The sequence below is a fragment of the Leptodactylus fuscus genome, chromosome 9 (genome assembly GCF_031893055.1).
Source record: "Leptodactylus fuscus isolate aLepFus1 chromosome 9, aLepFus1.hap2, whole genome shotgun sequence".
Classification (NCBI taxonomy): domain Eukaryota; kingdom Metazoa; phylum Chordata; class Amphibia; order Anura; family Leptodactylidae; genus Leptodactylus; species Leptodactylus fuscus.
The window spans coordinates 10,366,863-10,390,588 of NC_134273.1; the positions used below are offsets into that span (position 1 = coordinate 10,366,863).

General features: G+C 46.7%; 1 protein-coding gene across 1 annotated transcript in view; it reads right to left on the reverse strand.

The window, feature by feature from the left end:
• The window catches only part of NEGR1 (neuronal growth regulator 1), a 378,159-nt gene that overhangs the window by 98,788 nt on the left and 255,645 nt on the right, over window positions 1-23,726 (reverse strand). The gene's annotated exons all lie outside the window — the stretch shown is intronic.

Below are 23,726 nucleotides of genomic sequence, written 5' to 3' on the forward strand. Positions count from 1 at the left end.
ACCATGTGTCCAGAAGAGGACCCCAAGGGAGCGCCGGGCACGAAAGGATGTCCCAGAGATTTAGGAAGACAAGTATAATGCTTTATGTTTTCACTCCTCCACTTACTATCCCCTGAAGTCTGAAAAGACCTGAGGGTTTAACAGTGTTCCAAAAATTTCAAGTTTGGGTCAAGCCAGAAACTTTTGCAAAATTTGGGTTGAATTTGGTTCATTCCAAACCACTTCACTCATCCCTAATCCTGAGTAGTGGCCACCTATTAGGCATCACCCTAACAAGTCACAGAAGTTACTTAAGGGAAAACACAGGTTGGTTTCAACACCAATGGACCAGGAACCAATGGAAGCCGACAGCTAATTTTGCAAAAAATTGCAACTTTTTATGTTTTGTGCCTTTCGTAAAAGGGAGTGCGGCCAGGGGTGAACAGGTAGAGGAAGGACCAATGCCCCCCATCAGATTTATTATCATTTCTGCCACAAATACTGCCATTTTCTTCAACAGATTGGAGAACCCTTTTACTCTGTACAACACAAATTGGGTCCCAATGGAAGCCGACAGCCAATTTTGCACAAAATTGCAACTTTTATGTTTTGTGCCGTGCAAGCCACTTTCATAAAAGGGAGTGCGGCCAGGGGTGAGCAGGTAGAGGCAGGACCAATGCCCCCCATCAGATTTATTATCATTTCTGCCACAAATACCGCCATTTTCTTCAACAGATTTGGGAACCTTCCACCCCGTAGAACACAAATTGGAGCTTTTGGTAACTTTGTTGCCAAGAGATTATCAAGATCATGGAGGAAATAGTCAGTCTTGATAAACCGACCCCACGGTGTGTTTGCTCAAGCGACAAATGATCAAACAATCATCTGCTGCGTGTCCAGTTTCAACCAACAATGGTGGAAAAAATCCAACATGGCCCATGCCATTGACCATCATATAAGGTCACATAATTTTACAGTGACGTTCAACAGATTTTGTCCAATTTTTATTTTATGCTTAGAGATCTTTAGTAAATTTAACATTGTCATTGCCGATTGATCACCAGGGATAGGGAAAAAAAAAGTTTCCAACCCAAAAAATTCCTTTAAGAGACGGGTAGAGCTTAGCCACCCATTGGGAAGATCCTGGGCTGTGATCCATACATTGGTCTGGCCAATCCAGTCCAGATATTACAGCACGCCGCCCTGCCTACAATGCCAACAGTCCGAGAACATTTTCTCCAATCTAACAAAGCAATCTGTGACATTCCCCGACCGTGCTCAATGTTACCAACCTTTGGACCGGCATCAAAAAACGCATTAACATCAAAATCTGGTCTAAACTGATGTTGTTTATCAAAAAAAAAAGGGGGGCTTAACACAGCGCTCTGAAAAATTCCTCCTCCATTGTGTCTCTTCGGTGACGGAGAAGCGAGCGAGCGGATATTGGCAGTGCTATGACCCATATGCTTGTTTGGAATAATTAGATAATTAAAAGCAAAATAGCCAAAGAAATCCTAACATGGAAGCGCATACTGTCAGTGGGACGGTGGTGCCAGATCAGACGGCTCGGCATGGCGGTGCTTCACTTTAATTAGGACACCAATCTTGTATTTGTTTTATTTTTTATTGCGACAGACTCCCTCGTATGGAGCTCTAATTACCGGCAGAATGACAAATACTCATGAGTATGGGGGTGGGGGCTCGGTGCTTGCTGCAAAGGTCAGAGACAACATGGGAAGCTGAGGATACAGCAAATATGTTCATAGGGAAAGGTGCCCATTATGTTTACTGTATGGGGTATGGGGTCTACATTTTAGCTATTAGTGGCTATTATCGAAATGATACATATATTAGATTTCACCTCCTTAAGGTAAATGCAGGTTGACCATTGGGTGTCACTACTAGAGCACCAGGTAGAGCGGTGGCTGAAGGACTCAACTCAAGGACTCAAGTGGGAGTGCCAAGGGTGAGGGAGCACATGAGATGAGTCAGCATATATGCCCGAAGACTGCCGGAGCACAGGAGAGGTAAGTAACTGTGTTTTTTTATGTTCCATCACCTCCCCTGGGTTTCCAATCATTATAATCATGGGTCTTTGTTGGCCCGTGGACTCACTTACCCGCCTTCGCTTGCCATGAGTAGGAGCGAGGATCGGTAAGTAAATATATCCCGTAACTCCAGCAGGTAATGGCTTATTAAAAAAAAAGGGCTTGCCGGACCCCTTAAGATCCCGGGTTCCGTGGCCACTGCTACCCCAGTATTTACACCCATTGTATATACATTCAATAATTGTGGACCAAACCCTATATTACTGATTGGACCAATGGACCTTCTCATGTAGATGGGGATGTCCCAATTCCCCTCTGTTGGCATATAGAGAAGATAAGGATCAGGCGTGTTGGATTATCAGCATGCCCCATCATTGTGTTCTCAAGGGAGGTAAGCCACGACAATATCTCTTTACTTACTTTACTCTTGGCCAGGCCTAGCATGCCTGAGTATAAGATGGAAGAGTTGTTGGTTGGAGTATTCAGCCAAGAACTAGGTAATGTATACATATATAAAGTATCAGACTGGGTTCACCTTGAAGCCTAAGATGGTCCAAAAAAAATGGCCCATATTAGGAGCCCAGTACTGTGCATTACAAGTGATAGCCATGGGCACGGAGGGGATTGTGGACCATGTGACTGTTTTACCCAACGTTTATCGATTCCATCCAAAAGTTTGAGGAACTTACGGAACTCCTTGATCTGTGTCCATGTTGCCAGTGAAGGTGAAGGACTTGCGGGTTGACACCGATAAGGACAGATGCCGGAGACCATTTGCTTTAACAGCTGATCAACCTTTAAAAATGCAGGTTAGACTAATTACGAGCGGATAACTTCTCTCCGTACGTTACCGGTGCGGTCGTTACAAGAATTAATTTGTTCATTACGAGGAAAGCCTGGATAAGTTGCGCGGCCATTACACACACTTCATTAATTCCGTGAGAAATTAAGATTTTATAACTCGAAGCCACAGGGAGTTTGGTTCAATCTGAGTATCAACTCCTTTTTGGGGAAAAAAAGTAGACTCTCCTCAAATCCCATTACTACGACAAACAAATAGAAAATTGCAAACTCAAAGGAACCGAGGAAAGGTTACGATAGTCTATGGGAAATAAAAGCTAATTGTTCATGTACCTAATACATATGGAAAGAGAAAAAGTCAAAAATTTAACCCCCCTAGAAATCCCTACAATTCCAAAACTCAGAAGAGTCCCGTGCGGTTCGCCAATCCTGTCGGTTGTACATATGGTTGGACTCCACCAGTCTCTACTTCCTGCTCCCACAGGAAGTCTAGGTCACTCCATCACAGGCCTGTGATTGGCTGAAGTGGTACGTCCCGTATTTTCCCAATGGAACCATCTGGGACTTGACAAGCACCAGAATGTGAGTGCCATGGGACTATAATCATAATATAATGTCTTCCACATGGTCCTAAGACTCTGTTAACCTCTCTTCCTGTTACCATTGCCAGATACAGTGACCCCATAACTTGGCCAGTCACCAGTAATGACCAAACAAGATACAATATGGTAGACTTACTAGTTACCAAAAGTACTGCTGAATCTGGAAGGAATATATTTCAATCTGGCCACCGAGCCTAATTATAGACGGACACTTGCAAAATTTTGGGGGGCAATGACCTCATGTACATCACAAAGAAGACAGAAAGGATTACAATAGAAGTTAACAACACCACTGAGCCATCATTACATCACTAATGATAATAGATGATGTCACAGCTTATCTCCTCCCCCCCATGAACTGAGCATGCCTAGAAAACTCTCCCATAGCGCTCAGTTCGTTGTCTCGCTCCCGACTATTGCTACCTATGGGCATGACTGTGTTGTAAAGCAGATCACTAAGAGGAGAAGCTCAGGCAAGATGGCTGCCCCCAAAATCATAGATCAGATAGAGAGATTGGATACAAGTGATCTGAATTTAATAAATACATTAAAAGAAATCGGTGATACATTCCTTTTAAGGGTCTAGTAGAGTGAACTTTAACCTGTCCAGTCCGAATGGCTTCCGCCTGTCAATAGACTCTTCATAGATGAAATTTTCCAGATATTGAAATCCCCCCCCCAAAAAAATAAAACCATGTCCTCTGCTCCCAATCCTCCTCCATCGCTCAGGTATTGTACTTGCGGCGCCGTTCAGACTGCGCTATACAGTTATTATTGATGGCATCTATCACTAATCTCCCCGTAGCCCAGGGATTAGTATAATGTGTTAAATACACATAGAAATATCTGTATCCTGCAGGACGCCAAATTAATATTCTGTAAAAGTCACAGTGAGAGGAGAGCGGCGCTCCCGGAATTCATAAAGAGCCGTCCGAGTCACGTTGTCAGATATTCAATAAAGTTTATCCGACTGGCGGTGAAATGAGCTACAAATGTGACAACTTTCCTGTAACGTAAATGTGCTGAGCGCAGTTGTCACTGCCATTTCCACACTAAGAAGGTGTCAGACCAGCTCAGAGGAGATTAGAGCCAACTCCCAGTCTGTGTTGCCAATAGGACGGTCTCATGTTAGGGTCACACTAGCCTTCGGGTTTCCGTTCTTTGGGTGACCTGAAAAATGGAAACCCTGCCCGCTTAAAAAGGGGTTACCCACGGACTCCATAGACCATAATAGGGTGTGCCGGGATTCCATTGATTTTATACTAATGGACTTTTCTCTGTCTATTTTAAGTGGAATGGGGTACAAATTCCCCAAAAACTAGTGTGAACCAACATTGAGAGGATCTGTCACCACCTCTACCAACTCAAGCTCTCTTAATAGCTGCTGCTACACTGATTCTGGCACCATTGGAGGGTTTTTTTTCTAGCCTCCACCATTCCTGAGCTTTATTGCTGCAGGTAGTTTTGGTGACTGATATGATAACTAAACTCTCCTATGTCAAGTATTTGGTGTCAGGCAGGGATTGGTGGAGGTGGCAAAAGGTTCCCTTTAAAGAGGTAACACATAAAAATAAAAACAAACATACAAACTTTCATAGCCCCAATTACAATTGTCAAGCTTTTGCTTTGTTATACCAGCATTTCCTCCTTCTACCCCAGCAAGAACTCTCAGAATGATCTGGGGCTCTGATCTGTAGCTAGGTTATACTCCTTCAGCAGTTTTTTGTTCAGAACTCTGCTTTATCTATGTAACTAAAGATACAAGGCTCCCTAAATGCAAATGCCCTTCTTGGTGATGTCCCCCAGTCAGCAGGACCTTTCTGCAGTAGATCTCTCTCAACCTGTCCCAGCAGAAACTCTCAGCATGATCTCAAAATCTAATAAACAGATTATATCTAGGCAAAAGGTTGCGAGTACATTGCACAAGTTCTATGTATGTATCCAAATCTCTTTCCTCTGCACCGTTCCATCCCTCTCTTATAGTGCTCTTCATCTTTCCCAGCATGACCTTCAGCTCTATTAAGTTATATCCGCCTGTACATACATTCTACATGTCTTATCTATAAGTCCAAAGCCTATGGAATTCCCTCAACAAGTTAGCAAGTTTTTCAATAGCTCACACAATTTTTACCTCTCTTCCCCTCTCTCCCAGCAGGAACTCTCAGCAATATCTTAAAGTGAACCTGCAACTATAAAACTTCTTTTCATAAACAAATAGTTCAGGTGAATATAAGGAACTTTGTAATATATCTTATTAAAGAAATCTGTTTCCTTCTCCGCTTATCAGGCTGCTCTCTGATTTTTATAGAATCTGTTTTACTATCCAGCGCTTACATAGAAGTCTATGGAGATTTATTGCCTCATTCTGTGCAGTGTTAGAGTCTTATCTTGAAGACACAGTTTAGTAGTTGCAGTATTTATATGCCTTCCCCAGCATCCCCCTCCCCTCTCCATAGACTTCTAGCCTGAGAATTGGAGAAGGAAACAGATTTCTTTAATAAGATATATTACAAAGTTTCTTATATTCACCTGCACTATCCATATATGAGAAGATATATTATAATCGAAGACTTTAAGCCCCTTTAAACACCTTTTGACGGGATTGAAGCTGAAAGTTGCAGTCATCAAAATCTAGAGAGGTTTAAAACAATCAGTCCAAATGGTATTTACAGTGCGCAAAATGGGAGCGCGTTCCTGTCGGTAGACTGCTGACAAGGCATGGCATGCTTTTATAGAGTTATATCAGTCTGTGTTTTACAACCTCCGTAAATCCGTCCAGATACCCGGCGTTTTAAGCATTATCCAATGATCCATTTTTAATGAGAATCTTTGTGTCAAAAAAACAAAACACAAAAAATAAAACATCGAAGCAAAAGTCTAAAGGCGGCGGAGACCTGCGGCCCCTGCGTATTCATTGTCGGTGTTATTATATGGATATACGTTGCGTGTCATAGCTCAGTTACAAGAAGGGAAGAGACGGGCAGGGATACAAACGGCTTCCTGCTAGACAACCATATGAAGCCGTTACGTACAGTGGTCTCTGAATGAAGACACATTAAGCCGTCCCTATTAACTGCTCTGTACTAGTCTCCATTATTCAGATGGTTTATATCATCGTAATGGCTTCTGCCTCTATTTGCAGCAGTTAATCCAGCACAAAACCTAATCACACGCTGGCGATCTGCATATCTGCCGCACAATACATCAGCAGACACATTGTAACAGGAACAATATTGCCTGTCTGCAAAACAGATATTTATCGCTAGTCTGCAGGTAGATACTCCGTAAATCCAGGCTCTCGAATGAAGAGGACTTGTATACAGCTGTAGGCAGAATAAGGACAATACAGTCACATCTGTATATATTCAACTACAACGCAGGTGCAGAGGCCTCGGGAGATGCTACAATGCAATGGTTTAAAGTGAGTTCTCCCTGGTCTGGTGGTAGGTGGCGCTGCTTTGGATTTGGTGTCCACGCCATCTCCTGAGCCTGGTAGTATTAGGTGCCATATCCTGAGCCTGGTAGTATTAGGCGCCATATCCTGAGCCTGGTAGTATTAGGAGCCATATGCTGAGCCTGGTAGTATTAGGCGGCATATCCTGAGCCTGGTAGTATTAGGTGCCATATCCTGAGCCTGGTAGTATTAGGAGCCATATGCTGAGCCTGGTAGTATTAGGCGGCATATCCTGAGCCTGGTAGTATTAGGCGGCATATCCTGAGCCTGGTAGTATTAGGCGCCATATCCTGAGCCTGGTGGTATTAGGCGCCATATCCTGAGCCTGGTAGTATTAGGCACCATATCCTGAGCCTGGTAGTATTAGGCGCCATATCCTGAGCCTGGTAGTATTAGGCGCCATATACTGAGCCTTGTAGTATTAGGCGCCATATCCTGAGCCTGGTAGTATTAGGCGCCATATCCTGAGCCTGGTAGTATTAGGAGCCATATCCTGAGCCTGGTAGTATTAGGCGCCATATCCTGAGCCTGGTAGTATTAGGCACCATATCCTGAGCCTGGTAGTATTAGGCACCATAGCCTGGTAGTATTAGGCGCCATATCCTGAGCCTGGTAGTATTAGGCACCATATCCTGAGCCTGGTAGTATTAGGTGCCATATCCTGAGCCTGGTAGTATTAGGCACCATATCCTGAGCCTGGTAGTATTAGGCACCATAGCCTGGTAGTATTAGGTGCCATATCCTGAGCCTGGTAGTATTAGGCGCCATATACTGAGCCTAGTAGTATTAGGCACCATATCCTGAGCCTGGTAGTATTAGGAGCCATATCCTGAGCCATGATAGTATTAGGCGCCATATCCTGAGCCTGGTAGTATTAGGTGTCATATCCTGAGCCTGGTAGTATTAGGTGCCATATCCTGAGCCTGGTAGTATTAGGTGGCATATCCTGAGCCTGGTAGTATTAGGCGCCATCTCCTGAGCCTGGTAGTATTAGGCGCCATATCCTGAGCCTGGTAGTATTAGGCGCCATATCCTGAGCCTGGTATTATTAGGTGTCATATCCTGAGCCTGGTAGTATTAGGTGCCATATCCTGAGCCTGGTAATATTAGGTGTCATATCCTGAGCCTGGTAGTATTAGGCGCCATATCCTGAGCCTGGTAGTATTAGGTGTCATATCCTGAGCCTGGTAGGATTAGGCGCCATATCCTGAGCCTGGTAGTATTAGGCGCCATATTCTGAGCCTGGTAGTATTAGGTGCCATATCCTGAGCCTGGTAGTATTAGGCGCCATAGCCTGGTGGTATTAGGCGCCACCTCCTGAGCCTGGTAGTATTAGGCGCCATATCCTGAGCCTGGTAGTATTAGGTGTCATATCCTGAGCCTGGTAGTATTAGGTGCCATCTCCTGAGCCTGGTAGTATTAGGTGCCATATCCTGAGCCTGATAGTATTAGGCGCCATATCCTGAGCCTGGTAGTATTAGGTGTCATATCCTGAGCCTGGTAGTATTAGGCGCCATATCCTGAGCCTGGTAGTATTAGGCGCCATCTCCTGAGCCTGGTAGTATTAGGCGCCATATCCTGAGCCTGGTAGTATTAGGTGCCATATCCTGAGCCTGGTAGTATTAGGTGCCATATCCTGAGCCTGATAGTATTAGGCACCATATCCTGAGCCTGGTAGTATTAGGCGCCATATCCTGAGCCTGGTAGTATTAGGTGCCATATCCTGAGCCTGGTGGTATTAGGCGCCATATCCTGAGCCTGGTAGTATTAGGTGCCATATCCTGAGCCTGGTAGTATTAGGCACCATATCCTGAGCCTGGTAGTATTAGGCGCCATATCCTGAGCCTGGTAGTATTAGGTGTCATATCCTGAGCCTCATAGTATTAGGCGCCATATCCTGAGCCTGGTAGTATTAGGTGTCATATCCTGAGCCTGGTAGTATTAGGCGCCATATCCTGAGCCTGGTAGTAATAGGCGCCATATACTGAGCCTAGTAGTATTAGACACCATATCCTGAGCCTTGTAGTATTAGGCGCCATATCCTGAGCCTGGTAGTATTAGGTGTCATATCCTGAGCCTGGTAGGATTAGGCGCCATATCCTGAGCCTGGTAGTATTAGGCGGCATATCCTGAGCCTGGTAGTATTAGGAGCCATATCCTGAGCCTGGTAGTATTAGGCGCCATATCCTGAGCCTGGTGGTATTAGGCGCCATATCCTGAGCCTGGTAGTATTAGGCGCCATATCCTGAGCCTGGTAGTATTAGGCGCCATATCCTGAGCCTGGTAGTATTAGGCGCCATATACTGAGCCTTGTAGTATTAGGCGCCATATCCTGAGCCTGGTAGTATTAGGCGCCATCTCCTGAGCCTGGTAGTATTAGGAGCCATATCCTGAGCCTGGTAGTATTAGGCACCATAGCCTGGTAGTATTAGGTGCCATATCCTGAGCCTGGTAGTATTAGGCGCCATATACTGAGCCTAGTAGTATTAGGCACCATATCCTGAGCCTGGTAGTATTAGGAGCCATATCCTGAGCCATGATAGTATTAGGCGCCATATCCTGAGCCTGGTAGTATTAGGTGTCATATCCTGAGCCTGGTAGTATTAGGTGCCATATACTGAGCCTGGTAGTATTAGGTGTCATATCCTGAGCCTGGTAGTATTAGGTGCCATATACTGAGCCTGGTAGTATTAGGAGCCATCTCCTGAGCCTGGTAGTATTAGGTGGCATATCCTGAGCCTGGTAGTATTAGGCGCCATCTCCTGAGCCTGGTAGTATTAGGCGCCATATCCTGAGCCTGGTAGTATTAGGCGCCATATCCTGAGCCTAGTATTATTAGGTGTCATATCCTGAGCCTGGTAGTATTAGGCGCCATATCCTGAGCCTGGTAGTATTAGGTGTCATATCCTGAGCCTGGTAGTATTAGGCGCCATATCCTGAGCCTGGTAGTATTAGGTGTCATATCCTGAGCCTGGTAGGATTAGGCACCATATCCTGAGCCTGGTAGTATTAGGCGCCATATTCTGAGCCTGGTAGTATTAGGTGCCATATCCTGAGCCTGGTAGTATTAGGCGCCATAGCCTGGTGGTATTAGGCGCCACCTCCTGAGCCTGGTAGTATTAGGCGCCATATCCTGAGCCTGGTAGTATTAGGTGTCATATCCTGAGCCTGGTAGTATTAGGCGCCATCTCCTGAGCCTGTTAGTATTAGGTGTCATATCCTGAGCCTGGTAGTATTAGGCGCCATGTCCTGAGCCTGGTAGTATTAGGCGCCATATCCTGAGCCTTGTAGTATTAGGCACCATATCCTGAGCCTGGTAGTAATAGGCGCCATATACTGAGCCTGGTAGTATTAGGCGCCATATCCTGAGCCTAGTAGTATTAGGCGGCATATCCTGAGCCTGGTAGTATTAGGCGCCATATCCTGAGCCTGGTAGTATTAGGTGCCATATACTGAGCGTGGTAGTATTAGGCACCATATCCTGAGCCTGGTAGTATTAGGTGCCATATACTGAGCCTGGTAGTAATAGGTGCCATATACTGAGCCTGGTAGTATTAGGAGCCATCTCCTGAGCCTTGTAGTATTAGGCGCCATGTCCTGAGCCTGGTAGTATTTGGCGCCACCTCCTGAGCCTGGTAGTATTAGGCGCCATCTCCTGAGCCTGGTAGTATTAGGCGCCATATCCTGAGCCTGGTAGTATTAGGTGCCATATCCTGAGCCTGGTAGTATTAGGCGCCATATCCTGAGCCTGGTAGTATTAGGCACCATATCCTGAGCCTGGTAGTATTAGGCGCCATATCCTGAGCCTGGTAGTATTAGGTGCCATATCCTGAGCCTGGTGGTATTAGGCGCCATATCCTGAGCCTGGTAGTATTAGGTGCCATATCCTGAGCCTGATAGTATTAGGCGCCATATCCTGAGCCTGGTAGTATTAGGTGTCATATCCTGAGCCTGGTAGTATTAGGCGCCATATCCTGAGCCTGGTAGTAATAGGCGCCATATACTGAGCCTAGTAGTATTAGACACCATATCCTGAGCCTTGTAGTATTAGGCGCCATATCCTGAGCCTGGTAGTATTAGGTGCCATATCCTGAGCCTGGTAGTATTAGGCGCCATATCCTGAGCCTGGTAGTATTAGGCGCCATATCCTGAGCCTGGTAGTATTAGGCACCATCTCCTGAGCCTCGTAGTATTAGGTGCCATATCCTGAGCCTGGTAGTATTAGGCGCCATATCCTGAGCCTGGCAGTATTAGGCGCCATATCCTGAGCCTGGTAGTATTAGGTGTCATATCCTGAGCCTGGTAGTATTAGGAGCCATATCCTGAGCCTGGTAGGATTAGGCGCCATATCCTGAGCCATGGTAGTATTAGGCGCCATATCCTGAGCCTGGTAGTATTAGGAGCCATATCTTGAGCCTGGTAGTATTAGGTGCCATATCCTGAGCCTGGTAGTATTAGGCGCCATATACTGAGCCTGGTAGTATTAGGCGCCATCTCCTGAGCCTGGTAGTATTAGGCGCCATATCCTGAGCCTAGTAGTATTAGGTGCCATATACTGAGCCTGGTAGTATTAGGTGCCATATCCTAAGCCTGGTAGTATTAGGCGCCATATCCTGAGCCTAGTAGTATTAGGTGCCATATACTGAGCCTGGTAGTATTAGGTGCCATATCCTGAGCCTGGTGGTATTAGGCGCCATATCCTGAGCCTGGTAGTATTAGGTGCCATATCCTGAGCCTAGTAGTATTAGGCGCCATATCCTGAGCCTAGTAGTATTAGGTGCCACATACTGAGCCTGGTAGTATTAGGTGCCATATCCTGAGCCTGGTAGTATTAGGCGCCATATCCTGAGCCTGGTGGTATTAGGCGCCATATCCTGAGCCTGGTAGTATTAGGTGCCATATCCTGAGCCTGATAGTATTAGGCGCCATATCCTGAGCCTGGTAGTATTAGGAGCCATATCCTGAGCCTGGTAGTATTTGGCGCCATATCCTGAGCCTGGTAGTATTAGGCGCCATATCCTGAGCCTGGTAATATTAGGAGCCATATCCTGAGCCTGGTAGTATTAGGCACCATCTCCTGAGCCTGGTAGTATTAGGTGCCATATCCTGAGCCTGGTAGTATTAGGTGCCATATCCTGAGCCTGGTAGTAATAGGCGCCATATACTGAGCCTGGTAGTAATAGGCGCCATATCCTGAGCCTAGTAGTATTAGGCGCCATATCCTGAGCCTGGTAGTATTAGGCGCCATATCCTGAGCCTGGTAGTATTAGGTGTCATATCCTGAGCCTGGTAGTATTAGGCGCCATATCCTGAGCCTGGCAGTATTAGGTGCCATATACTGAGCCTGGTAGTATTAGGCGCCATATACTGAGCCTGGTAGTAATAGGCGCCATATACTGAGCCTGGTAGTATTAGGCGCCATATCCTGAGCCTGGTAGTATTAGGAGCCATCTCCTGAGCCTTGTAGTATTAGGCGCCATGTCCTGAGCCTGGTAGTATTAGGTGTCATATCCTGAGCCTGGTAGGATTAGGCGCCATATCCTGAGCCTGGTAGTATTAGGCACCATATCCTGAGCCTGGTAGTATTAGGCGCCATATCCTGAGCCTGGTGGTATTAGACGCCATATCTTGAGCCTGGTAGTATTAGGCGCCATATCCTGAGCCTGGCGGTATTAGGCGCCATATCCTGAGCCTGGTAGTATTAGGCGCCATATCCTGAGCCTGGTAGTATTAGGTGCCATATCCTGAGCCTGGTAGTATTAGGCGCCATATCCTGAGCCTGGTAGTATTAGGCGCCATATCCTGAGCCTGGTAGTATTAGGCGCCATATCCTGAGCCTGGTGGTATTAGGCGCCATATCCTGAGCCTGGTGGTATTAGGCGCCATATCCTGAGCCTGGTAGTATTAGGCGCCATATTCTGAGCCAGCTCGCCATGCTGGGAGCTGACAACATCCGTAGAGTCTCACGTTATGAAGCATTGCTTTACTCCATGTACATTAGACTTATGTTGGCGCTATGAATGGCCCGCTATGGCTACAATCCAGGCCCTGGCTCTACCACCTGGGTGACTATAGGCCGGGCATCCACAGCCACATTCACTTTACACAACTGCTACTAGAAAATGAAATGCAAATGAGCTAATTATAGTTTCAATGAAATTCATCAGGTTCTGTCAAGGTTAACGCCAGGAACTAATGGTATGTTAATGAAGTCATACCTAACTGTGGCGCTACTCCCAGTCACACAGCAAAGAGGGGCCACGCCGAGCAGCATAAATCTCTATCTCTGGGCCTGGCTGGGACTAAGTGCCCACAACCAAACAAAGAAGCTGTGTCTGTAGATAATACCGTATTATACTGAAATGAAGTGATACAGAAGCCATTGTAGCGTGCGGAGGGGGATTCAGCCTTGGTAAACAGGAACACTCGGTCAGGGAGAGATAGAACAGGGGACTATATTAAAGGGATTAGGTATCTGATACACACAAATTATACTGCGCCGCTCCGGCCTTAAAGGGGTTGGCTAGGATTAGATATAGAAAAGACTTTCAGAAAGGAAGGAAAGAAGGAAAGTAGCTAAGAAAGAAGGGAAAAGGAAATAAAAGGAAAAGAGCAAAGAGAAAAAGGAAGGATGGGAGAAAGGGGAAGGAAGAAAAGTGAAGAAAAGAGGAAGGGAGGGAGGAAGGAAGGAAGGAAGGAAGGAAGGGAGGGAGGGAAGGAGGGAGGGAGGAAGGAAGGAAGGAAGGAAGGAAGGAAGGAAGGAAGGAAGGAAGGAAGGGAGGGAGGGAGAAAGGAAGGGAGGAAGGAAGGAAGGAAGGAAGGAAGAAAGGAAGGGAGGGAGGAAGGAAGGAAGGAAGGGAGGGAGGGAAGGAGGGAGGAAGGAAAGGAGGAAGGATGGAAGGAAGGAAGGGAGGGAGGGAGGAAGAGGAAGGGAGGGAGGGAGGAAGGAGGGAGGAAGGAAGGACGAGAGGAAGGATGGAAGGGAGGAAAGAAGGGAGGGAGGAAGGGAGGGAGGGAGGGAGGAAGGAAGGAAGGAAGGAAGGAAGGAAGGGAGGGAGGAAGGAAGGAAGGAAGGAAGGGAGGGAGGGAGGGAGAAAGGAAGGAAGGGAGGGAAGGGAGGAATGAAGGAGGGAGGGAGGAAGGAAGGAAGGAAGGAAGGAAGGAAGGAAGGAAGGAAGGAAGGAAGGAAGGAAGAAAGGGAGGAAGGAAGGACGGAAGGGAGGGAGGGAGAAGAAGGGAAGAAATGAACAACAGGTAAAAAGTGGAAGCAAGGGGAAAAGGAAGGAGGGGGAAAGTGGGAAGGGAGATAGCTGCAAAAAAGGAAGAAAGGAAAAGCATGAGTAAGTAGGAAAGGAAAGAAAGAAAGAAAGAAAGAAAGAAAGAAAGAAAGAAAGAAAGAAAGAAAGGAAAAAGGACTGAAGAAAGAAGAAGAAAGGGAAGAGGGAGGGAGAAAGAAGAAGGGATGAGAAGGAAGGAAGGAAGGAAGAAAGAAAGGAAAGGAAGAGAAGAAGAGGAAGGAGGAAAACACAAGAGAGTGAAAAAAGAAATCGAAGGCAGATAGGGAGAAATTAAAAGGGAAGAAGAAGGACTAGAGAGATAAAGAGAAAGGGAGGAAGGAATAAAGAGGGGAAAAAGGGAGGATGATTGACAGATAAAATTTATATAGAGGGATAGATAGATAGATAGATAGATAGATAGATAGATAGATAGATAGATAGATAGGAGATGGATAGGAGATAGATAGATAGGAGATAGATAGATAGATAGATAGGAGATAGATAGATAGATAGATAGATAGATAGATAGATAGATAGATAGATAGGAGATAGATAGATAGATAGATAGATAGATAGGAGATAGATAGATAGATAGATAGATAGATAGATAGGAGATAGATAGATAGATAGATAGATAGATAGACATGGCATTAGCTTTTTTGCATTGCCGGTGATATGAGAATATATATGTGTGGCTCGGAGGGATACCGGAGGGCTCCATTGCAGGTGGACGCTGATATATATATAAATAATTCATAGGCCTTTCCTGCTGTCCTGAAATACCAATCACAGGTTCATAATATCCGCAGTATATCAGGACATAAATGTCTGCAGGTCTGTTGGCCAAGTGCTTGGTGAGAGCGCTCCCGCACAATGGCTATGCCCGGACCTCTTATTATCACCTGTCATCTGTCATGTGTTATTGCCACATATTTGGCCAAAAGGAAAATTCCTTTTTGTTTACTTGTCAGGGATGATGAATTGCGTACCAAAAACACTATATCTGAAATCACTGCAGAGAACGACTCTGGGATTGTTTATTAACAGAAAGCGCGGCATATGAAAGCAATCAGCAAAACAAGGAGCGCGGCTGGCACAGACGGACACAATCACGCTCGCAAGGACACGGGTTGTCAACAGTCCGCCCACCCCTGATCGATATAATAAGAGGACATGAATGGCAGATGGTTTTCTTGGCACATTACAGCAAATGAGCCCTTAATGAAGATGTAGAGGGTTTCATGAGCAACAAGACAGGGCTTTACAGGGTGCTTCTGAGAACACAAAAAGGGTTGTCGGTTTTGGAAATCTCAAATTTTTTTGTCTATTTCTGCCTGGCCGGTATCTATTCTACACACCTAATCTCTGTACTATGGAAATGATCCCAACGGGAAATATAATGCCCAACTTTAGTGGTGGTGGGGCCGACGGTAAACTGAGCTGGTGGAAGGGGGACTGGCACTAGGGCATGGGAACACCAGCTATAGTCCTCCCCAAAACTTCCGTTACTCTAAGGATATTGAAGACCAAGTCATGAAACATTTGAGTGGCCAAGTCTCAGTTCAGGCCAACTGAGAATGTGTAGACCAGACTCCATTCAGGGTCACCATGAGACTTGGCAGTGCTTGGCAGTTCCAATAAAGAATGAAGGGTCCATAAAGTCCCGATGTTGTCAAAGGTGCCCCTTAGTCCTTCTATGGTGCCGCTATACCTAACTCTAGTGAATTTCAAGGTTTTTGTAGACCAGACATTGCTTGGAACCATCATGCAACTTAGAACTGCTCAAATAGCTTTGTAATGAAGAATGGGGACAAACTAGAGGGTCCAAAAAACTGTCAAAGGGGTCCCTAACTCTAGACCTAAGGGTCCCTACTACTAGCTCTAAATTCCAAGGAATTTTTAGGCTAGACTATTCCCATAGTGACATCATCCAACTTAGAACTCTCATTACTTATTGCTGCTACACAGTAATCATTTAGAAATGATATCAACAGATTAAGAATACATTTTGTATCTATTATATATAATGTAATAATACTATTCAGCACTATACTAGTAATGTATCCTATGGAGGGTCCAAAGTCTTGTCCAATATGATGAAGATCCAGCAGAAGACAACCATTTGGACTGGTTCTGAAACTAACCCTTCACTATTAGCATGGTCAGTGGTGAAGGGTTTTAAAGAGGTTGTCCAGATTGCAAAACCCATTTTCATTTAGCTTAAGTTAATAGCCAAGACCCCTTGTCCAAAATCAGCACCAGTGCCTCTCACTTTGGAGGATCTGCCCTATCGGCCTCACACCCAAAACCCATTCATTTAAATGGACGCCATGTAATCTTTCATTTCCCATGTCGAAATTAGGCTAACCACACACATGAGACACCTCTCAGCCAAAAACCTTCTTCGAAGACACCTTTCCCTCTTTCTATGTTCTCAATAGGGACTGAGTTGTCAGACGTGTGTCATGGTCTTGGAATAAAAGGATCGAGGAGGAAATCCAATGTGTCCAACTTTTCTCATCCTTGACATCTACCATTGGGGTGATCGGGAGGACAACATATATTTAATGTGTATGGATACCCTTAATAGGAGGGGGACAACTTATTTTTAATAAACAGTTTATTCAATAAGGATTACCTTAAGTGGACAACCCCTTTAAGACTTGTAATGAAAGCACCAAGAACTAAGATTAAAACCCAAGGACTTACGAAACATATCCAGTTGTATTTTACCGAGTGAAGATTCTTTCCCGGAACTCGAAAAAAAAATTTCCTTCTATTTTTTCGTTAATAAAGGCCACTAACCTTGACCTGGCCAGTAAACCTTTACGAGACGCGAAAAAACTCAATGCAATTACATCTGACGTCCAAGTAGAACAGAATACATTTGTAATGTGAGCACTTAGAGCCAAGAACACAATCCATCCCTGGTCTTTGAAACACTACTGAGGGAAGTCATTTCGTGGAAGGAATAGGGATTTCACAGCTGGAAGGAATCCTATGCTAGAGGAACTTTTATAGATTATTTGAGTGTAATTTTCTGTTACCAGAACACTAACTTTTTAAGCACTCGCTGTGAATTGAAACAGCAGGAGATAAGGACACCAATAAGATTGAGTAGACATTGAGTGTGTTCAAGCTTAAAACTACTTGCGTTGGGGGAGTTCAGGAGGAGAACTTGAGTTATGTCAATTAAATCGATCAATCGATGGTTTTCAGGGCTGCCAATGATCCGGAGGCTGCACAGCCTCAATATGTGTAATGTAAAATGCATCACAATACATCAGTAGGCATGAAATCCTGACACTTAGTCAATAAAGCCTCTCGGAACTGGATGGACCTGAATAGACCTGCACCACTTAACTCCGTCAGTATGTGAAGTGGCGTTTAGGAAGATGGGGATGAAGAGATATTATACTAAGTAAATTACTTGTTTGATGTAGAATTACAGAGCAAACAATCCTTCCTCCCGAATTAATTGATTCTGCAATAAGCGGAAGGCTAACCATGAAGAAGAAGATGGCTTGGAGTCACTCGTGTCGGATGATCAAGGTCATGAAGATTCTCTCTGTTACTCGCTGCCAGGAGTGGTCGCCTAAAAATACTATCCATGGAAAGAAGTTTCCCATAAAGTTGTGGCAAAATGTAACTACTGTAGGTTTCCCAGGGCTGTGGAGTCAGAGTAAGGGTTACAGAGTTGGAGGCAAGGACAGTTTTCGTTGGAGATGGAGTCGGAAAAAGTTACCAACTCCAACTTCAAATAAATATCTTAAATTATTAGATCCTATAATTATCAAATTATATAATGAATTAGACGTCTCACTTGTTACTTATTAATTTTCATGGTAATTAGAGATGAGCGAACAGTGTTCTATCGAACTCATGTTCGATCGGATATTAGGCTGTTCGGCATGTTCGAATCGAATCGAACACCGCGTGGTAAAGTGCGCCATTACTCGATTCCCCTCCCACCTTCCCTGGCGCCTTTTTTGCTCCAATAACAGCGCAGGGTAGGTGGGACAGGAACTACGACACCGGTGACGTTGAAAAAAGTAGGCAAAACCCATTGGCTGCCGAATACATGTGACCTCTAATTTAAAAGAACAGCGCCGCCCAGCTTCGCGTCATTCTGAGCTTGCAATTCACCGAGGACGGAGGTTTCCGTCCAGCTAGCTAGGGCTTAGATTCTGGGTAGGCAGGGACAGGCTAGGATAGGAAGGAGAAGACAACCAACAGCTCTTATAAGAGCTAAATTCCAGGGAGAAGCTTGTCAGTGTAACGTGGCACTGACGGGCTCAATCGCCGCAACCCAGCTTTCCCAGGATCCTGAATGGAATACACTGTCAGTGTATTCCCGTATACCCGATATATACCCCGATACCCGTTCCAACGGTGTGCCCCCCCACCTTCACCCCAGAAATACCCTGCAAGTCCCCTAGCAATAGAATTGGGGCTATATACACCCACAATTTTTACTACTGGTATACAGTGCCATTGTCTGACTGGGAATTCAAAGAATATATTGGGAATACAAATACCCTCATTTCTTGCTACTGCCATATAGTGCCAGTGTCTGACTGGGAATTCAAAGAATATATTGGGGTTACGTGCACCCACAATTTTTACTACTGGTATACAGTGCCATTGTCTGACTGGGAATTCAAAGAATATATTGGGAATACAAATACCCTCATTTCTTGCTACTGCCATATAGTGCCAGTTTCTGACTGGTAATTCAAAGAATATATTGGGGTTACGTGCACCCACAATTTTTACTACTGGTATACAGTGCCATTGTCTGACTGGGAATTCAAAGAGTATATTGGGAATACAAATACCCTCATTTCTTGCTACTGCCATATAGTGCCATTGTCTGACTGGGAATTCAAAGAATATATTGGGGTTACGTGCACCCACAATTTTTACTACTGGTATACAGTGCCATTGTCTGACTGGGAATTCAAAGAATATATTGGGGTTATAAATACCCTCATTTCTTGCTACTGCCATATAGTGCCAGTTTCTGACTGGTAATTCAAAGAATATATTGGGGTTACGTGCACCCACAATTTTTACTACTGGTATACAGTGCCATTGTCTGACTGGGAATTCAAAGAGTATATTGGGAATACAAATACCCTCATTTCTTGCTACTGCCATATAGTGCCAGTTTCTGACTGGGAATTCAAAGAATATATTGGGGTTACGTGCACCCACAATTTTTACTACTGGTATACAGTGCCATTGTCTGACTGGGAATTTAAAGAGTATATTGGGAATACAAATACCCTCATTTCTTGCTACTGCCATATAGTGCCAGTGTCTGACTGGGAATTCAAAGAATATATTGGGGTTACGTGCACCCACAATTTTTACTACTGGTATACAGTGCCAATTTCTAACTAGGAATTCAAAATGCGCAAGGCTCCCGGAAAGGGACGTGGACGAGGCCGTGGGCGAGGTCGGGGGAATGGTTCTGGGGAGCAAGGTAGCAGTGAAGCCACAGGGCGTCCCGTGCCTACTCCTGTGGGGCAGCAAGCATTGCGCCACTCCACAGTGCCAGGGTTGCTTGCCACATTAACTAAACTGCAGGGTACAAACCTTAGTAGGCCCGAGAACCAGGAACAGGTCTTGCAATGGCTGTCAGAGAACGCTTACAGCACATTGTCCAGCAGCCAGTCAGACTCTGCCTCCTCTCCTCCTATTACCCAACAGTCTTGTCTTCCTTCCTCCCAAAATTCCGAAGCTTTACAGAACAATAACCCAAACTGTCCCTGCTCCCCAGAGCTGTTCTCCGCTCCTTTCATTGTCCCTCAACCTGCCTCTCCACGTCACGATTCCACGAACCTAACAGAGGAGCATCTGTGTCCAGATGCTCAAACACTAGAGTCTCCTCCATCTCCGTTCGATTTGGTGGTGGATGACCAGCAACCCACCCTCATCGACGATGATGTGACGCAGTTGCCGTCAGGGCATCCAGTTGACCGGCGCATTGTGCGGGAGGAGGAGATGAGACAGGAGTTGGAAGAGGAAGTGGTGGATGATGAGGACACTGACCCGACCTGGACAGGGGGGATGTCAAGCGGGGAAAGTAGTGTGGATGTTGAGGCAGGTGCAGCACCAAAAAGGGTAGCTAGAGGCAGAGGCAGAGGTCAGCAGCTTAGGCGAAGCCAGGCCACACCCGGAATCTCCCAAGATGTTCCAGTTCGTACCCAGCCCCGAAAAACTCCCACCTCGAGGGCACGTTTCTCGAAGGTGTGGAGTTTTTTCAAGGAATGCGCCGAGGACAGATATAGTGTTGTCTGCACAATTTGCCTCTCGAAATTGATTAGGGGCTCTGAGAAGAGCAACCTGTCCACCACTTCAATGCGCCGTCATTTGGAATCCAAGCACTGGAATCAGTGGCAGGCAGCAACGGCAGGACAAAGGCCGCCTGCCGTTCACGCCACTGCCACTGCCTCTGCCACTGCCTCTGCCTCTGCCACTGCCACTGCTGACTGTGCTGGCGATGCACTCCAGAGGACGAGCCAGGACACCACTTCATCTGCCTCCGCCACTTTGTTGACTTCTACCTCATCCTCCCCTGGTCCTGTCTTATCTCCTTCTCCTGCACCATCAAAGGCACCATCAGGCGTTTCTTTACAACAACCCACCATCTCTCAGACATTGGAGCGGCGGCAGAAATACACTGCTAACCACCCACACGCGCAAGCCTTGAACGCCAACATCGCTAAACTGCTGGCCCAGGAGATGTTGGCGTTCCGGCTTGTTGAAACTCCCGCCTTCCTGGACCTGATGGCAACTGCGGCACCTCGCTATGCCGTCCCTAGCCGTCACTACTTCTCCCGGTGTGCCATCCCCGCCTTGCACCAGCACGTGTCACTCAACATCAGGCGGGCCCTTAGTTCCGCGCTTTGCACAAAGGTCCACTTGACCACCGACGCGTGGACAAGTGCATGCGGACAGGGACGCTACATTTCACTGACGGCACACTGGGTGAATGTAGTTGAGGCTGGGACTGCTTCCCAAACTGGCCCGGTGTACCTCGTCTCCCCGCCTAACATTCCTGGCAGGGACACGAGAAGAACACCCCCCTCCTCCTCCTCCTCTACCGCCTCCTCCTCCGCCACCGCCTCCTCCTCCGCCACCGCCTCCTCCTCCGCTGTTAGATTGACCCCAGCTACGAGTTGGAAACGTTGCAGCACTGGCGTTGGTAGACGTCAGCAGGCTGTGCTGAAGCTGATCAGCTTGGGGGACAGACAGCACACTGCCTCCGAGGTGAGGGATGCCCTCCTCGATGAGACGGCAATATGGTTTGAGCCGCTGCACCTGGGCCCAGGCATGGTCGTTTGTGATAACGGCCGGAACCTGGTAGCAGCTCTGGAGCTTGCCGGACTCCAACATGTTCCATGCCTGGCCCACGTCTTCAACCTAGTGGTGCAACGTTTCCTAAAGAGCTACCCCAATGTTCCAGAGCTACTGGTGAAAGTGCGGCGCATGTGCGCCCACTTTCGCAAGTCGACAGTAGCCGCTGCTAGCTTAAAATCTCTCCAGCAACGCCTGCATGTGCCACAACACCGGCTTTTGTGCGACGTCCCCACACGCTGGAACTCAACGTTTCAGATGTTGAATAGAGTGGTTGAGCAGCAGAGACCTTTGATGGAATACCAGCTACAAAACCCTAGGGTGCCACAAAGTCAGCTGCCTCAGTTTCACATCCATGAGTGGCCATGGATGAGAGACCTTTGTGACATCCTACGGGTCTTTGAGGAGTCCACAAGGAGGGTGAGCTCTGAGGATGCGATGGTGAGCCTTACAATCCCGCTCTTGTGTGTTCTGAGAGAATCCCTGATTGACATCAGGGATAACTCAGATCACACAGAGGAGTTAGGGATAGCATCCGATCCGTCACAGCTGGAGAGTAGGTCCACACATCTGTCCGCTTCACTGCGTTTAATGGAGGAGGAGGAGGAGGAGGAGGAGGAAGAAGAGTTGTCCGATGATGTGATGGTGATACAGGAGGCTTCCGGGCAACTTCGAATCGTCCCATTGTTGCAGCGCGGATGGGTAGACATGGAGGATGAGGAGGAAATGGAGATTGAACTTTCCGGTGGGGCCAGAGGAGTCATGCCAACTAACACTGTGGCAGACATGGCTGAGTTCATGTTGGGGTGCTTTACAACCGACAAGCGTATTGTCAAAATCATGGAGGACAACCAGTACTGGATCTTTGCTATCCTTGACCCCCGGTATAAAAACAACATCTCGTCTTTTATTCCGGTAGAGGGGAGGGCCAATCGCATCAATGCTTGCCACAGGCAATTGGTGCAGAATATGATGGAGATGTTTCCAGCATGTGACGTTGGCGGCAGGGAGGGCAGTTCCTCCAGTAGGCAACCAAGTTCTCACCGGTCCACACAAACGAGGGGCACACTGTCTAAGGTCTGGGACACCTTGATGGCACCCCCTCGCCAAAGTGCCGCCACGGAGGGTCCTAGTGTCACCAGGCGTGAGAAGTATAGGCGCATGTTGCGGGAATACCTTTCCGACCACAGCCCTGTCCTCTCCGACCCCTCTGCGCCCTACACGTATTGGGTGTCGAAGTTGGACCTGTGGCTTGAACTTGCCCTATATGCCTTGGAGGTGCTGTCCTGTCCTGCCGCCAGCGTCCTATCTGAGAGGGTGTTCAGTGCAGCCGGTGGCATCATCACTGACAAGCGCACCCGTCTGTCAGCTGAGAGTGCCGACCGGCTCACTTTGATAAAAATGAACCACCACTGGATAGAGCCTTCATTTTTGTGCCCACCTGTGTAAAGCACCCCAACATGAAACTCCATGTCTGTACTCAACCTCTCCAATTCCTCCGCATCCTCATACTCATCCACCATAAGCGTTGCACAATTCTGCTAATACTAGGCTCCCTCCAACATGATTTCCCCCAACTCTGCTGGTTAGAGGCTCCCTCCACCCTGATTTCCACCAACTCTGCTGGTTAGAGGCTCCCTCCACCCTGCTTTCCCACAACTCTGCTGGTTAGAGGCTCCTTCCACCATGAATTTGCCAAAACTGGGCTGTTTAGAGGCTCCCTCCACCATGAATTGGTCCAAACTGGGCTGGTTAGAGGCTCCCTCCACCATTAATTGGTCCAAACTGGGCTGGTTAGAGGCTCCCTCCACCATGAATTTGCCCAAACTGGGCTGTATAGAGGCTCCCTCCACCATGAATTTGCCCAAACTGGGCTGTTTAGAGGCTCCCTCCACCATGAATTGGTCCAAACTGGGTTTTTTAGAGGCTCCCTCCACCATGAATTGGTCCAAACTGGGCTGGTTAGAGGCTCCCTCCACCATGAATTGATCCAAACTGGGGTGGTTAGAGGCTCCCTCCACCATTAATTGGTCCAAACTGGGCTGGTTAGAGGCTCCCTCCACCATTAATTGGTCCAAACTGGGCTGGTTAGAGGCTCCCTCCACCATTAATTGGTCCAAACTGGGCTGGTTAGAGGCTCCCTCCACCATGAATTTGCCCAAACTGGGCTGTTTAGAGGCTCCCTCCACCATGAATTTGC